The sequence below is a fragment of the Hyaena hyaena genome, unplaced genomic scaffold (assembly GCF_003009895.1).
Source record: "Hyaena hyaena isolate Hyena2069 unplaced genomic scaffold, ASM300989v1 scaffold_201, whole genome shotgun sequence".
Lineage (NCBI taxonomy): Eukaryota > Metazoa > Chordata > Mammalia > Carnivora > Hyaenidae > Hyaena > Hyaena hyaena.
In genome coordinates this window covers 1,563,587-1,581,742 of record NW_024080833.1, presented here as the reverse complement: position 1 = coordinate 1,581,742, position 18,156 = coordinate 1,563,587, and the positions used below count along the sequence as shown (strand labels likewise).

The window sequence follows — 18,156 nt, the reverse complement described above, 5'->3', positions numbered from 1 at the left end:
AGATGTCTAACTGGATCCATGAGCCACATACCTAATCTCTTCAACAGAAGGTTGCACAGCCATACCCTTGGACTTCTCACCAGAGCACTTTTTCTCAACAGTAAATTTCCTACTTTCAGCATCCTTCACAATCTGGATAATTTGAGAACTTCCCAAATCATCAAAATGCTGTTTCCCGTTTGCTTAGCATTTTTTTCTCAATTTCTCTTTCTTCTCTCATTTTGCTATGAGCAACAGGGAGAAAACAGGGTGTACCTTTCATACTTTGCTTGGAAATCTCCTCAGCAAAATATCCAAGTTTATCATTTGCAAATTCTGCTTTCCACCAAGCAGTCGAAAATTCAGCCAAGTTCTCTGCCACATGATAAAAACAATTATCTTTCCTCCAGTTTCAAATACTATGTGCCTTGTATCTCTGAGATCTCACCAGAAATACGTTTAACCTTCATATTTCTACCAAAAGTCTCTTCAAGGCAATCTGAGGTTTCCCTGTCATGCTTCTCAAAATTCTTCCATTATCCATCACCCAATTCCAAATCCACTTCCACACATGTAGGTATTTGTGACAGTAGCTCTCCACTGCCCAGGACAAAAGAGAAAAAAATCATCATAAGTGTTCTAGCATAGAAACAACCAACAAGTACTGGAAACACTCGGACAGTAACTGACCCTGTGGTCTACAGTTAGAATTTCTTATAGACTTTAGAGAAATCTGTTTTGCTCTTAGAGTGTTTCTGACTGATTAAATGAGGCCCACCAGATTGTCAAGGATAATCTTTAAAGAAAACTGATTGTAGATGTTAACCACGTCTACAAAACACATTCACAACAACGCCGAAATCAGTGTTAAAGTAAATAACTTGAAACTATAGCCAAGCTAAGCTGACATATAAAACAGGTAGGTCATTGCTGAGGTAGGTAGTTGCATGGAGGATTTTGTTCTCCCTGGCTTGTGTGGTCCTTTATATGATAACATAAAGGTAATGACTCTCAAAATGAAAATGTTAGAATGCAAATTTGATTTAAAAAAAAAAAACATAGAGCCACATATGGAACCACACAGTTCATGATTTCATTCATAAAAGAATATAGAGAACCCCACAGAATGATCACTTATTAGTTACTGTCATTGCTTTACACTGCTCCCCCTGACTTAAAAGAAGTGAGGAGCACAGGATGATATGAAGAATCTGTTTCTTCTGCTCCCATTCTGTCCCTCAGGTACTTGAAATGGTGCCCAAGTTCACATGTCCCATCTTGAGCATTACTGTCCAGCATTACTGCCAAAGTATCCTTCTAAATTCAAATGTACCACTAGATAGAGAACTCCATATGTCTCAAATTATGGTTGGAAGTACTAAATAATAATAATAAAATAATAATAATAATAATAATTGTAGTTACTAGAACATTGTCTTAAGACATTTCCTGTGCTGCTTTGGGAGCATAAGACAAAGAAATGTTTTTTATTAAGGTGGTTTTCTCTAAGAGTTTTCCTACCAGTTCTCTGATTTTCACTTGATTATCATCAACTTAAAATAAGGGCTACATATGTGTTTCTGATAGATTTAAATAAGTATGGTCAAAGACTATAGAGAGAAATATTTTGACAAATGGAATGTCACTTGTTACGCAGGGTAGGCCAGCTGACTTCCTTGACAAAATACCAAAAAAAAAAGAAAAAACCCTTCTTTAATAAATTTTCTGTAGTTCTGCAGACTTTCAGCTGCATGGAGTCAGAGACTCTACGTCAGAGACTCAACTCTATGGAGTTGATTTAATTTAAGAAGTTGATTCAAGCTAACAAATCTCACAAGAAAACAATTTCTAGAGTCAGAATATCAAAGTATTAATTTAAAGTAAAGTTATACTGAGTGAACTGATGTGTGTATCCACCTGACTGTTGTTTTCTTCACAGAAAAGCTTCTTGGATCTCATAAAATGAGATCAAGGGAAATTGAAAGAATCAAGTACTAAATGGACTTAAGGCTTTGCTAAAATAATGCTTCCATTTCTGCAGTAGGGATTGATTGACCTGTCAGAAAGAACAAGTGTTTGCATCTATCTATTTAAACCTCTCTTTTCCAGAAGGAGCTTGAATAGCCATTGCCAGTGTCTAAATCCATGACTCTGCTTCTGTGTTACTAAGCTACTGACCTACACATACAATCTAGTTGATATATTCTTCAGATATGTAAACTTTCAGTGTGGTTACAGTCCATAGGCATGATGGTCTGTGATCCAATAATTTTCTTGAAGATGGGCTAGCAGTCATTATAATGACCCATTCTGAGCATGTGGCCTTGATAGCCTCCTTGAATTTGGGGAGATCATGTGACTAGCTATGACCAATAAGTTTCAAATGAGTGTCATTTCTAGACTTCTATGTAAATACCAGTGTAAAACTCTCCCGAATTCCCTTTATCTGCCAAGATACTCAACAACAGACAATGCTCGAGATAAGGTCTGCTCAAGATCCCAATAAGAAAGAAGAAAGTATGGAGCACAGGCCTTCAGGTAACTTATGAAGAACACATATCATGAACAAGAAACAAGCCTTGATGTTTCACCGTGGCGATCTTTGAGCTGTTTTTCACAATAGTGAAATCTGGCCTATTCTAACCAGTAAACTGGCACTACATGTTTTTTGTTTTGTTTTGTTTTTTGGGTTTTGTTGTGTTTATTTTTTAATAGTTTATTGTCAGGATGGTTTCCATATAACACCCAGTGCTCATCCCCACACGTGCCCTCCTCCATGCTCATAATCTATCTCCCTTCCCCTCTCCCCCATCCCCATCAGCCCTCAGTTTGTTCTCAGCGTTCAAGAGTCTCTCATGGTTTGCCTCCCTCCCTCTCCCCAACTATTTTTCCCATTCTTCTCCCCGATGGTCCTCCTTTAAGTTCCTCCTAATCCTCCTATACGTGGCACTATATGTTTTATCTGTGATATTAGATTATCTCCGATGACAATTTTGTTTCCCTTTTTCAAAGTTTTTGGCAAATACCTCACTGTTGTTTGTCTCCATGAACCACCTATGACATCATAAATAAGGGAATTCTATGTACATAGTGTTTATGAAGCAGAAGAATACTTATCTATCTAACCACAACTCTCTCTCTCTCTCTCTCTGTGTATATATATTTATATTTATATTTATATTTATATTTATATTTATATTTATATTTATATTTATATTTATATTTATATTTATATATATACCCTGAGCTGCCACTGCATTTCCACCCGATCAGATAATTACAAGATAATCTGAAATTTTCAAATCGAGCTTCATTTACTATGTTCTTCTATCAAAAGAACTAAGAAGGGACTCAGACTATGCCCAAATAGTATTTTATTTCGTTGTCTGTTTTTTGGTTAGATCTGTAAAGCAGTGAAATTAGTTCCTCCTATCTTATATGTGACGTAGTTCACCTTCTCCTCCAGCCACTAGACTTGATCACCAACCTTTATCCTCAAACACTAGGAAAGGTGTCCCAAACTCTGATCATACAAAGAGTTAGTCTCCAGTGAAGAAGAACTTTGTGCATGTGAATAATTAAAAGACACTTGAGTCTCACTGTCCCTTCTTCCTCTTATAGTAGCTCAACACCATCTTTTTCTCTTCTGTTTGTAAAAGAAAAATAAAAGGGGAAGACCCTTTGGAAGGAAGTTTCCAGATCAGAGACTCTAATTTTGCTATAGTTGAATTGAGATATTGCCTTGCCCCCCCCCTTTTTTCTTCAAGAAACTTCATCTTTATGGTAGACAAAAGAAAGATATACAAGCATTTTGGATAAAGCACTAAAGCCTCTGAGTATTATAGAAATGTTATTTCTCGTTTTTAGGGACTGTCAGTTCATAAGTCAGAAATATAATCAAGATATACTTCAATGAGTAATTTTCAATGAGACCGTATTTGAAGTCATAATTATATAAAGGAAATTATCATCTCCTTGTAGCTTCTTGCTTTTTTTTGATAAGTTCCTTTGAGGTGACTTACTTACATGTTCCAGAAATTAAGGCTATAAGTAACAATCACCGCAGAAGACAGGACTGCTGGCCGTAAGACCTTGGGAACATCGCCACCAAGTCACCGAGTCCTTCATCTCAGTGTCTCTGGTCAGCATCCAGTTGACGTCGGATCAAGGATCCCATGTCTCATTACCATGCTGTGGCCTTTAAGAGATAAGTCAAGGGTTATTTTGACCAATTACCAAAGATTTTTATACTAAATACTATTCTTTCATGACTATAATACAGATTTAAGGGTAGAGTGGGCCAAAGTTCCAGAAAATCTTGAATTACGAGGGAAGTTTAAAATCGTCCATACTAGTCTCAGCCAGTGAGAAATCTCCTCCATAGCATCCTTGATAAAGAAATGTATTAAAGAAATTGTGCCTTATAATCCATAGTTAGTAGCTTTAATGGGTAACATTTATCAAATTATTATAAACTAGGGAATGTGTCCTCACTAAAATCCTATGAGAAGAATAATTTTAGTGTCTCCCTTTTACAAATGAAGCCCTTGAGGATTAGAAGAGGTGAAGAATTTATTTGAGATCTCAGATGACTCAAAGCCAACTCCGGTAGTTTCTAAACTTCAAGATTATAACCCCTAATTTACATTGCTCCTAACAGGTAACTATTAAAAACTTTGAAGTTGAAAGTGATATAATGAGTCTTTTGTTTTAAGAGATTACTTGAATAGCAAAGAAAGAAGAGATTTTATAAAAAGCCAGAGAAAACCTGAACATCAAAAAAGGAAGCGAACTCCAAACTAAAGCACCATATCAAAGTCTAGGTGAGAAATCAAATGGAAAATAAAACATGTACAGAATCTTCAGAATAGAGTTTAACAATGGGTAAAAGGAGATTTAACTGAAACAAATGTAATTAATTTTTGTAATTCACATGCCTGTGTATTTTCTGTTGACCTCCTTCCACTACATAATATCACTCTTGTTCACCATTGTAAACCCAATGTCTAACATAAACTCAAGTGAGACAAACACAAAAAGCTGTTAGCTGACAAATGAGTGGCATTTAGTTCTCTACTGTTCTTTGGTTGGTTGATTTTTTTTTTAACTAGCATCCTGTTTGCTTCAAGGAACCTGATACTGAACACTTACTCTGAGTAAATATTAACCTCACTTATGTTTTTAATTGATCTTTATTATATTTTGATCTGATAACTACCAAAATTGCTATTTTTAAAAAAATCAGCTTTAGTTCCTTCTTGTTGATGACAACAAACAAGTTAGGAACATTGGTAGAGATGAGGACATGCTGAAAATTCTCCATCCAAACCGTTGGACAGTCTCAGATCTCTCCAAAGGCCCAAGTCCTCCAAGGACTTTATTTACTTTACTCTGTTTCTCTAAAGCAGTTGTTATCCCTCAAACACTAAACAGATGAATAAGTCAGACTCTGAAGGGTTGTCCTACATCTCTCTCAAATGCACATATTAAAGGAAAATAAGCAATAGTAAATAGCTCTGATCAGAGAATCCATTCAGAAACAAACAAAAAAATGCAATGTATCCTTTTGACATGAGTTCAGTACTGTGACCTCCATTTTAGTAAAGGAAATGCTCATGCTGCACAATGCATGCCCTATGAATAGGGAGGCATCATGGTTAACTTTACAAATGAAGTATGGCAATGATTTTTCATGGTGTTAGCATCTACTATTTGGAAAGAAGGATTGAATAAATGCACACTCTTTAGAAAGAAGACAGCCAAAGCTTCTGGAATCACTATTAACTTGTGAGTCACTCAACTCGTCTCTAAGTAATAATTTTGATGTTGCAAGCTGCTATGATAAACCCAGAAAAATGAATGGAAAATTATTTCTTGGCTGGGACATCAAATGTTTAGATATAGCAGGATTCAGTATGGTAACTGAAGCCTTTTGAGACTCACAGTGCCCTAAGAAATAAATAAAGTCCTCTCCAACTTTCTTTCCACTGGCAGGTCAAGTGTATAAAAGACTTTCTGAAACTGTGTTAGTTCAGCTAGAAAACATTTGGCCTTGTTCACATGCATTGCTTGCTCTCTTGTCCTCATGTTTTAAAGGAAATGTTTGCTCTTCTTAAATGAGTCTAAAAATAAATGGTTGATTTGACCTATTTAATAAACAAATTTAGTGAGGAAACCTAAAAAGAAGAAGAAGAAGAAGAAGAAGAAGAAGAAGAAGAAGAAGAAGAAGAAGAACACTTGAACAAGCAGTGAAGATATCTATGCAGGAATTGCCCCTTCAAAGCCCTTGCATTATTCACATGAGTATTCAAGGAGTCACCACACAAGTACAAAGAAATCACACTCCCCACATGAGCGCAGGCTCACTGTTGCACAGGTTCACACTGTTACATATGAACCATAGGGTCATCAGACACCCACATCAGCACAGGGTTGTCACACTCCCAAATGAGCATAGGGTCATCACACTATTACACATGAGCACAGAGTGGTCACACTATTACACATGAGCACAGGGTCGTCACACTCCTCACATGAGCACAGGGTGGTCACATTCCCCACGTGAGTAGAATGTAATTGCACTTGTACACAGCTCACTGGTTCAAAGGTAGATAACTGGCTCACACCAAGGGGTCTATTTTTGTGGATTTCCATGTATACTTGGGACAAAACTAACCCAGTCCTTTGAAGTGATTGACACTGTAATCCATAAAACTAAAAAAACTGTCCACAGCCATATATTCTCATCTGTGGAAAGACTGGCCTGTGGTGAAAGGGGGGGAGGGCAGAAAGCTGCTGTGGAAAAAGCAGAATTGAAAGAGCGAGCCTTGAGCACATTTCAGTCTTCAAATTCACTTGCTTCTAAGGGTCTAACGCCTCCAAGTCCTTTAGCCATTTTTTGCTCCTGTTCAACTTTCCCCTGTGACTTATTAGATAACCCAGCATGTTTACAATACACTCTCCCTTTAACTTAACACATTCGCAAGTTGGTTCTTCTAGCCCCTAATACTGGTTTCAATTTCTGTATCAGTAGGTATAGATTGTGTTGAAGTGACAGGGAAACTTCAAATGGCTTTTGAATACAAAGTTCAAATTTTGTTCTCATCTCTTTACTGTAGAACCCAGGCTGACTAACCACACATCACCTCAAATATTACTGGCCACGGTGGCAAAGGGAAAGAACATTTTTGAAGGTCTCACTTTCTCTACCATTTATGGGTCAGAAATAGCCACAGACCTATCCAACCACCCAGGGGCCTGGAAGTGCAGAGGGTGGACTGGAAATATTTCTAATCAACACCACACCTACGTCTCAGTGTTACCAGTATAGAAACTGATAGGATTTCCATCAAATATTCTATACGTTGAAACAAGGAGAAATCTCTTGCGGTATTCATTTTGTTGTGGGCCACAGACGTGTAACTCCTTAGCCATCAGGTTGGTTTTGCTCAATAACTTTGAACCAGAGTCTGCTAATTTAAAAAATAAGATGGCTTCAGTTTCTTCTCCAAGAAAATAGCAAATGGCAGATAACGCCAGTGCTACAGGAGCCCCCCGCAGGGGAGTTCCTTGGATTGGAAGACCACGCAGCTTCCTTGAATGCTTCCCAGAGCACCCAGGCTGGGGGTGGGGTGGGGTCAGGGCAGCCTGGGAAGGGCAGAGGCTGGGAGGAAGACAAGGGCAAGGAGCGGATCCCTATCCCCCAGCTGGGCCACCTCATCGAGACATGAAGATCAAGTTCCTGAAGGAGATCTATCTCTTCTCCCTACCCATTAGGGAATCTGAGATCATTGACTTTTTCCTGGGGGCATCCCTCAAGGATGACGTTTTAAGGATTATTCCTGTTCAGAAGCAGGCCCATGCTGGCCAGCAGACCAGGTTCAAGGCAGTTGTTGCCATCAGAGATTACAATGGACGGGTCGATCTGGGGGTTAAGTGCTCCAAGGAGGTAGACACTGCCATCCATGGGGCCATTATTCTGGCCATGCTCTCCATCATCCCCGTGCTTTGAAGCTACTAGGATCAGTAAGCCCCACCCTGTCCTTCTCTAGGTGATCAGCTGCTGTGGCTCTGTACAGGTGTGCCTCATCACCGCCCCCAGCCCAAAAAGCTACTGATGATGGCCAGTATTGATGACCGCTACACCTCAGCCAGGGCTGCGCTGCTATCCTGGAAACTTGGCCACAGCCACTTTTGATGTCATTTCCAAGACCTAAAGCCATCTCACCCATGACCTCTGGAAAGAGACTGTGTTCACCAAGTCTCCCTGTCAGGAATTCACTCACATCTCGTAAAGACCTACACCAGGCTCCAGCTGTAGCCACCACCTAGTGTTATATGAGAAAGATGAAGTGAATCAAAGCCTGTTAAAATAAAATAAATAAAAATCTTAAAAATGTAATAGTTTCGGCCGTGAGTTTTTTATTTATTTGAATGAAACTAGTGATAATGTTAAAAGTGAAAATAAATTTGTTTAATTAATGTTTGTGTTTTGATGCCAAAAGTGCTTAACATGCAGACAACACAATGGATACTAAGATTAAAAATTATATGATACACAGCAACCATTATCTAATACATGAAGATATTTGAGATGGCAGAAGATGAGAAGCAAACCTCCACCCACCCAGCCAATCTACATTAGAGGAACAGTGTGAGCAAAAAATAAAACTTTGTATTTAAAACCCATTTGAAGTCTTTTGTTACTTCAACAAAACCTATACTTCCTAGCTGATTCGGGAGTTGAAACTATTATTGGAAGCTGGAAGAATAATATCAGTGACAAAATATTTAATAAAAATGCTGCCAATAATAACTTGGAAGGCAAATGAGGTCCCTAATGAACTTTCACGTATCAGAGAAAATGCTATGAAAATAACGTTAGCGGCGTGTGTTTATTTAGCTGGCTGAATTTGACAAGGCACAAGAAAAAGATAAACCCAGGGGGAAAAAATAGAGAATATCCAGGCATTTGGGTATGTGTAGGGGTATAAAAGGCAACATTTTATTATGCTAAGCAGTAAGCGATAAAACAGCTAAAATTCAGCTTTGAGTACAAAGCTTGGAATCGAGGGCACAACCATAAATAACACCCATTTGTTAAACCTCCGAATGAAATAAGACGTTTCAGAGCAGAGATCCATTTAATTTCATGTTACCCAGTAAATATCTGCAATTGAGCGAAATAGTTGAGAGAGGAGAGATTAGACGTGTGGTTTTCTTACCAAAGCCTGATAGACCGAGAAACTCACAAATAATTTGAAGGAAAGGCACGAGATAAAGAAAACATAAAAGTAAGAAATGCCTGGAGAAAGAACTGTAGCTGTGGCTCTTGGCAGGTGGAACTGAGTAGGAGAGCACATCGATAAGGATCTCAGTGACTTCTTAAAGAGTTATATTGCCAAAGAAACTTTGAGCCTCGACCAAAAACGTCTATGGCTATTCAAAATTCAAAATGACACTTGGATCCCGCCAGTCTAGAGCTGAGAAAGCTGTTCATATCTCAAGAAGGGCATGTTCTAAAATACCATTTTAGGATTATGGGGAAAAGAAGAATCTCCCCAGAAGGTAGACTTGGGGAAGAGCCATGGAGAACATCAGGCTGGGGAACTATTCCAAGGGTATGGATTACTCAAGAAGCATTTCCTGCATCCAAAGTAGAGGCCATCACATCTGCCGGGTCTGAGGTCAGAGGTGCAACAGAGCAGCGACTGGAGATTCTCACATTCTTCGCACTTAGGAATTGAAGTGCTTATTTCAGGTATCCTGTCCTATTCCACTACAGGATATTGGGCATGAGGATTGGAGCATACAGTGAGTTGAATGGTAGACGCCCCAAAAATCTGTCCCCATTCTAATCAGCAGAACCTGGAAACATGACCTTATCTGGGGAAAAGGGGGGTCTTTGCAGTTATAATTAAGATTTGCTGCCAGTTTGTACTGAAAGAGACAGAGACAGGAAAAAATGAAAGAAGGCTGTGGGATTTCCACAATTCCACAGTCAGGAAATCAGTTCACAGAGCTGCTGAGCTGCAGACATGTGCTACCCACAAACATGAAAGGTGGCTGCAAGGGCACAAAGAGCAAAGCCATAACAGGTGTCACAGAGACCAGTTGTGCCATTAGGGGCCCAAAGGTGGGATCTTGCCACAAAGGATTACTCTTGGGCTTGGAGCCTAACAGAATTTTCCCTGCTAGACTTAAAATTTGCTTGGGACCAGAGACCTCTTAATTTTCTACAGTTTTTCCCTTTTAGGATGAGAATTTCAACCCTATGCCTATCACACCATTGTTTGGGGAGCAGACAACTTGTCTTCTGGTTTCATGAGTCCTTAAATGGAGAGGAATTTCCCCCAGGATCAAATATATTCAGAGTCTCATCCATACCAGATTTAAATGGTTCTGGTGATGACAGTGAGGAATTTTTGAACTGATGACATTTGGAGAAGATGTGGACTTAGAGCTGCCATTGTTATGGGCTAAAAATTTGGAGAGTAATGGGATGAGTGAATATATTTACTTTGTTTGTGTATGAATGTGAATTGGGGCCAGAGGAAAGACTATAGTGAGTTGCAATGATACGTCCTTAAAAGATATGTCCGAATCCCTCAACCCATGCATGTGACCTTATTCCAGAAAGAATCTCTGCAGATGTAATTAAATTAAGGCTCTTGTAATAAGATCATCCTGGATTACCTGAGTGGGCCCTAAACCCAATGACACATGGTGTCACACATAGAAAGATGCACACACAGACATCAGGGGAGCCGTGTGAAGATGGACGCAGAGATTCAAGTGTTGCAGCCACAAGCCATGGGACAGTGTAGCTGCTAGAAACTGGAAGGGGGAAGAAAGGAGTCTCTCCCTGAGCCTTTGGAGAGAACACCGCCCTCCTGACACCTCGATTTCAAATCTCTGCTCTCCAGAATTGTGAGAGAATACATATCTATTGTTTTAAGCCACCAATTACTGGTAATTTGTTATGGCAGCCATAATACAGGACATGAACTTGTCTTTTAATTGAGTTCATAGAGCTGCACATCAAGATGGGTCACATCCAGATCTGATGTGGACACCCCTAAGCACTACTTTCCAACACAGGGACTGCCTTGCATCATCCACAGCCCCTAGACTTTCAGCTGGTGACTAAGTACATGTCTACACGGAATTTTTGGCTTGCCCCCTGGTTGGGGAGCGGGGGGCAATTACCTGTGGGAGGGAAGATGTACCAAATGTGTGTTCACCAGAAGAGTGCACTATGGTGGTCCTTAGTGCTGATTCACAGATTCCCAAATATTTCCTGTGCTTTGATTTCCAGGAACATGGTAGGATTTCATTTGTCAGCCCTGTTAGAGGTGGATTAGGCCATATAAACGGTCCTGGACACATGAGCTGGGAGCAAAAATGACATCTGTCATTTCAAATGTAGGACCCTCCTTCCCTTAATAATCATGGTGTCTGCTTCCTGGGCCAGGATCCCAGATAAGGAGATGAGGAAGCGAGCTCCCAGCTCTGTCCCTGTGACGGAATGTAAGTCTCACAGTGGGGTTTGTTTTGTTATTGCTGCTACTGCAACATAACCATCCTTCCTGAGTGTCTTAAAGATCGAAAAATTCAAAGGAGTGCCTTCTATATGCTGACAGGGGGATGCATATAAAGACAAACCAAAAAGAGTTTAATCTTTTCAAGGAATTTACAATCTGGTAAAAACTGAGGGCCATGTAGAGTAATGGCCTCCGTATTCAGCCTGAGCACTACCCATGGAGCTTGTGCACTCCACCTCACACACCTACTGAATTATAATCTTTGGGCAAAAGTGGAATGGGCTCCAGCTGGGCATTGGCGCAGTTGAATGGGAGCCACAGGTGGCTGTCGCAACAGGTCGGGTCAAGACACACTGATCAAGACCAATTATCATCAAATGCTTTTGGTCACAGAACTCCTTCAGATGGCACCCTACCAGAAGCTCAGGATCCAAACAGTAAAGGCAGACCTGCCCTGGTCGAGTGGAGGGGGAGCCCAGAGCCCCAGCCTTATGCTTCTCTCCCTGCTAGCTTAAGCCCTAAGATAAGGAACCCCACACACTGTAGAGTTTCGTTCTAGAATGGGACTAACAGAATATGATCAACACAGTTAGGGTAAAATGCAGCGTCTGGGGAAGTTAGAAGAAAGTTTAAGCATGTAGGGCTAGATCAAGGAAGGCTTTATGGAGGAAGAGACATTTAAGACAAACTTTAAAGACTGGAAGGGAGTCAGCAGGTAACAATAGTAGGGTGGTGAGTAGGTGACAGGTAGAAAGACGTTTCCTCCTCATGACCCTTCATTTAAGGAATCCCATAACTGTTCACACGCCACTAGACTCAAGCGCCACAAAAGGAAAGACTTAATCTGTTTTGTTCACTATTGTATTCCCAGCACCTGTAAGAGCAAAAGGGGTGTTCAGTAAATACTAAATAAAATAAAATGTCAGAAGCTGGAAGAGGCTAGGAAGGATACCCCTTAGAGACCCTTAAGGAAGCATGGCCCTGCCAGAATCTTTACTTTGGCATAGCAATGCTTAGTCAGACTTCAGGTTGGCCTCAAGAACCGTGACAATAAATTTCCATGTATGTTTCAAGCCACTAGGTATGCAGTCATTTGTTACAGCAGCACCAGGAAACTAATACAAAGCCCAAGGAGGTTAATTGACTTGGCTCGGAACTCACACCTACACAGGTGAATAGACAGAGATCAAGTGCATGTATCTTTGTAGTGCTCTTTCCACCACAACATTTAGACTGGGAGGATTTTATTAGAAATTCAAGGGCTAGAGATGGACGTTGGGGTGAGAGGAAATAGGGATGCACACATTAGAAATGATTTTCCAGCACTTCTCAGCTCTCTAGCATAAACATTTGGTGGCTGTTAGGACCCCAGTTTCACAATAGAAGAGCAGACTTCTAGGGCACTGAACTGGCATCCACTTCTCCAGCCAAGAACATGAGTCAGCCCATGATGGTGAGCATCGCTGGCCAAGACTTGATGAGCCAGCTGTTCATCTTTTCTTTTTTTCTCTGCTTCAAGTTTGCAAGTGGATCAGCATATTTTTCAGCAAAAGAGATTCTGGAGTTTGGCATGCAAAATCTATAGAGATTAATGGCCCTTTTAGGCTGGGATCTAATTAATTGACTACAATGATGAATGTGGCAGAAGAGCTGTGGTTTGCTGTCGCAGGGCTTGCTGGGCACCCCACATCAAGATAATCTTTGTCAACTCATTGACTCCCCGGCCAGTGGAAAGCATGTTGCCCTTGCTCTTTCCAATTTACAAGGACAGTAGGACACATTCCATTAAGAAGCTCAGAGTCTACGAGCCTCTGATTAGAATTCCGAGCTTCTTATCCCCAGAGGAGTCTGAGGAAATGGGAAATCACCAGCCTGGCTCAGGAGTAACACGACGCATACCAATGAAGGAAAAACTAGAATCTCTGAGCTCCCAGACGGCCATGTGTCCCCTACACACAGGGCTCGATTACCTCAAGTGACTCTTTGAGGGTGAAAGAATACTGTGTTAAGGGTCAGGGGAACTGGGGTCAGTCCCAACTCTCCCAGAATTGGCTTGGTGATCCACTTGACACATTCCAACCTCAACTTTTTTTACCTATAAATTGGTAAAATTAGAGTCTTTAAAGTTCTTCCCAGGGGAGCCTCGTGCACTGTTGGGAATGTAAATTGGCCCAGACTCTGTGGAAAACAGCATGGAGGTTCCTCAAAAACTTAAAAATAGAAATGCCACGTGATCCAGCAACCCCACTTGGTATATACCCAAAGGAAATGAAAGCAGGATATTGAAAAGATTTCTGCACTCCCATGTTTAATGCAGCATTATTCACAATAGCCAAGATATGGAAACAACCTAAGTGCCCATCAATGAAAAAATGCATAAAGATGTGGTACACACACACACACACACACACACACACACACAGGAATATTATTCAACCATGAGGAAGAAGGAAATCCTGCCATTTGGATTGATATGCATGGACCTTAAGGGCATTATGCTAAATGAAATAAGTAAGACACAGAAAGACAAATACTGAAGAGTATCAGTTACATGTGGAATCTAAAAAATAAAAAGCCAAACTCATAGAAACAGAGTAGAAAAGTGGTTGCCAGGAGCCAGAGTTAGGGGAAATAAGAGATGGTACAAACTTTCAGTTATAAGATGAATAAGGTCTGTATACCTGAAACTAATATAGCATTGTATGTCAACAATACTTCAATGATAAATCTTTTAAAGATGCATAAGGACCGAGGATCTCAGGTAAAACATAGACTATAGTTGATAACGCTGATAGTTGAAATCTATTGAGGAAATAGAACTTAAATGTTCTCACCAAAAGAGAAATACATATGTGAGATGGTAGATGCATTAATTAACTACATGGGGGGAACCCCTTCACAGTGCATGCATATGTCAGGTTACCACAATGTACAGTTTAAATATCCTGCCATATGGGGCGCCTGGGTGGCTTAGTCGGTTGAGCATCCGACTTTCGCTTAGGTCATGATCTCGCGGTTTGTGGGTTTGTGCCCCTCGTCGGGCTCTGTGCTGACTGTCTTCTCTGAGCCTGGAGCCTGTTTCAGTCTGTGACTCCCTTTCTCTCTGACCCTCCCCTGCTCACGCTGTCTCTCTCTCTCTCTCTCCTAGAAATAAATAAAACATTAAAAATAAATAAATAAATAAATATCCTGCCATTTCATTTGTCAATTATACCTCAATAAAGCTGAATTTTAAAAGGAAGGAAGGAAGGAAGGAAGGAAGGAAGGAAGGAAGGAAGGAAGGAAGGAAGGAAGGAAGGGAGAGAGATAGAACTAGAAAACAAAAGTTCTTCCTGGCTCTAACAACTGGGGTTCTACATCCAGGTAACTGACATAACCCTGACCAAGACATCTGAACAGATCACACAACCATGACTACATCCTTCAGGCCCAATGGGCATGAAGGAGACAGGATGTGGGGAGTCTCCTGTGTGTGACTGGAGTGTATTGACACAGTGCTCTCTGCTTTGCAGATATTTCTGAATGTCATGAGTGCACATTCATTGTTACTTCCCAGCAGAGCTTGGCTGTGGGGTTCATTACCAGTTCATTGATTTTAGAAGTATCCGTCTGCCCTGCTGGAAGACAAGAGCAACACCAGTATTAAGTGAAAGCCTGAGGGTCTACACAGATATAAAGAATCACCATCAAGAAGGCCTTGTCTTCTTAAAGTGATAAAAATTTCCCTCCCTCGATAGTGTAAGGAAATTCTCAACATAATCCAGTTTGGTATGGGAAAAAAATATAGAAGAAAATATACAATCCCGTGTGATTGATAGGCAAAGGAAAACTTGTATTCAAATTCCAAATGTTCATTTTACTAAATCAACAAATGAACCTTAGTTTGCAAGGGAAGCTGGGGGCAGTGGAGGACATTCTTGATTTGAACCCCAGCTCTTCTGTGTACTAAGAATGACAGTGGGCAAATTAATTTTCTCAGACTCAGGGTCTTTATAAGATGAGGATAATAATGATTCCCTCATAGTGTTGTCAGGATTCACAGGAGATAATGTAATGGGCTTTTTGTAGTGCCAGGAATATCTAAGTTCTCAGTCATCAGTAGCTGATTTGGCAAAGACTAGGGAGAGCATGGGTAATGAATATAGAAAGAAAGCATATATCAGGTTGTTTGGCTAAAAAGGAAAGAGGAAAGGAGAAGAGATGTGGGGGTAAAGGGATGTGTGGAGGTAGATGGTGTGGCTGATGCTTTCCTGTAGTTGTTTCTTTCTTTGTTTGGCAGTTATTGTGTTTTTGTTCTGCTTCAGGAACGGGGTTTTGCTGAGTGATCGGAGTGAAATAACAACAATACTATAGATCAATCATATTATCATGTGTGTCCTCTTTGCCAGAGAGCACAGTGTGGACAGAGTCCAGAACACGCAAGTTGAGGCATCCATAAAATGGGAATAAGAGTGTCCCAATAACAGGATTGTTTTTGTGCATCATTATTACTGTCCTAATATAATAAAGTGATTAAAACCTTGAAAATTGGGTTTGGTTAGCTGTCCACACGTGTTTCAAATGTGTCTTAAATTTCCCTACCTCAAAACCACTCATCCCTCGGTCTTGCCCATCTCTGTGAATGGTGTCACCGGCTCCCTCTCTGGCACTCTGCCCTCTTACTCTCACCGCCCTGTTACCCCCACATCTGAAATAGCTTCTGAATGTACCACTTACTGGCAATCCCCTAGCCCAGGGCTTGGCAGACTCTTTCCACAAGGGCCAGACTCGGTCCCCAGACCACAGTCTGCCTTGCCCAGTCCTGCCCCTCCGCCTATCTCACCTTCGTCACGCGTACGCCCTCTATCGTCATCTCCCCAATTTGAATTTTGCTCCCTTGCAGCCCATTCTGACAGTGGGAAGAGTGACTTTTGAAAGAAAAATCAGATTATCTTGCTTAAGATCCTGCGATGGCTTCCCGTTATATATAACTAGAAGGAAGCAGACTCCTGGCCTCAGAAGCACATCATGCCCGGAGTGCCTCCCACCCCCACCTCCTTTCCCACCACCACCACCACCCCTTCCAATTGCCCTGTCCATCTGTCTACCCTTTGAACTCCTCCAGCCTCTTCTGGACTCAAGCCTCAGCCCATGCAGTTCCCCCTAGAACTGGGCTTCTCTGGGCTAGTTCTTCTTTCTCATTTATACCAGTGTTACCTCCTCAGGAAAGTCTTTTCTGGTCCATCCAGAACAATATTCCTGTGCACACTCACCCATCCCAGCCGTCTGTGGCCCCTTAGCCTGCTTAGTTTCTTCCAACCCGACAATCTGAGCTCATTCCATTCCTCTACTTATTTACATACTAATGTCTCTTCCATGCCCACAAAGCCCACAAAAGACAGCATTTTGTCACATTTGTTGGTGTGGCTGTAATCCCTTAGTGGTCCTGGCAGAGAGCGGGCACTCGAAAAATATTCGTTGAGTGAAGGGAAGATCCAACAAATTCATGAATGACTGAAGTTCGACGGTTTGAGGATGACATTCAAAGGCAACCACCTCTCTCTGGTCTCTCGTTGCTCTTCCACACTCTCACTGCCAACTAGCACTTGAATGCCTTTTAAAGGTTTGTGAAGCCACACTGTGAAGTCTTAATCAGGAAAAAGATTCCATTTGCTATCTAGTGAATATCTCCCTTCCCAGCACCGTCATTGTCCTATCTTAATTCAGTCAAGGAGTGAATGTAACTTGGACAAGGTCAAACACAGGGACAAATGTAACTAGAGTTTTCTTTTTTTCTTTTCTTTTCTTTTCTTTCCTTTTCTTTTCTTTTTGTTTCTTTTCCTTTGTTTTCTTTTCTTTTCTTTTTGTTTCTTTTCTTTTCCTTTGTTTTCTTTTCTTTTCTTTTTGTTTCTTTTCTTTTCCTTTGTTTTCTTTTCTTTTCTTTTCTTTTCTTTTTGTTTCTTTTCTTTTCCTTTGTTTTCTTTTCTTTTTGGTCCTATTAGGGTCCTTGAGGATTGTTCAAAATCAACAGAGACTATTGTTGCTAGGACAGTCGGGAGACTCAGCTAAGCCCCTGGCTTGCCATTTACTGGATGTGGGACTACAGAGAAAGTACTGAACCTCTCTCACACTCCCTTTCTTCATTAATGAACTGAGCAAAGGGTAAAATGACACCACAGATGCACTGTAAGGGGTAATCCAATGCTCTGTTAAATACAAAACGGCTGTCAAGCCTCAGTTGTTTTTTTTTTTCTTAAGTTTATTTATTCTGAGAGAGAGAGAGAGAGAGAGAGAGAGACAGCATGGGTGACCAAGCAAGGGAGAGACAGAAGGAGGGAAAGAGGATCCCAAGCCGTCTCTGCACTGACATGGGGCTCGAACTCATGAACCATGTCATGAACCATGAGATCATGACCTGAGCCGAAATCAAGAGTCAATGCTTAACCAACTGAGCCACCCAGATGCCCCAAACCTCAGTCGTTTTGAAAAGTATGCTGCTCTTGCCTATCTTAGCCATGAGGACCCTATATGAGGCTTATTTTGTCTTTAGAACACAATAAGATATTCATGGATTTTTAATGTGTTACTGATCTAGGACACATTTGCCTTTTAACTGGAGCCTTCAACTAACTGGGCTAAAGAAAGAATAAAGCAC

General features: G+C 40.8%; 1 pseudogene; it reads left to right on the top strand.

Moving 5' to 3' along the window:
- Positions 1-7,628: 7,628 nt before the first annotated feature.
- The window catches only part of LOC120238250, a 30,952-nt pseudogene continuing 20,424 nt past the window's right edge, over positions 7,629-18,156 (top strand).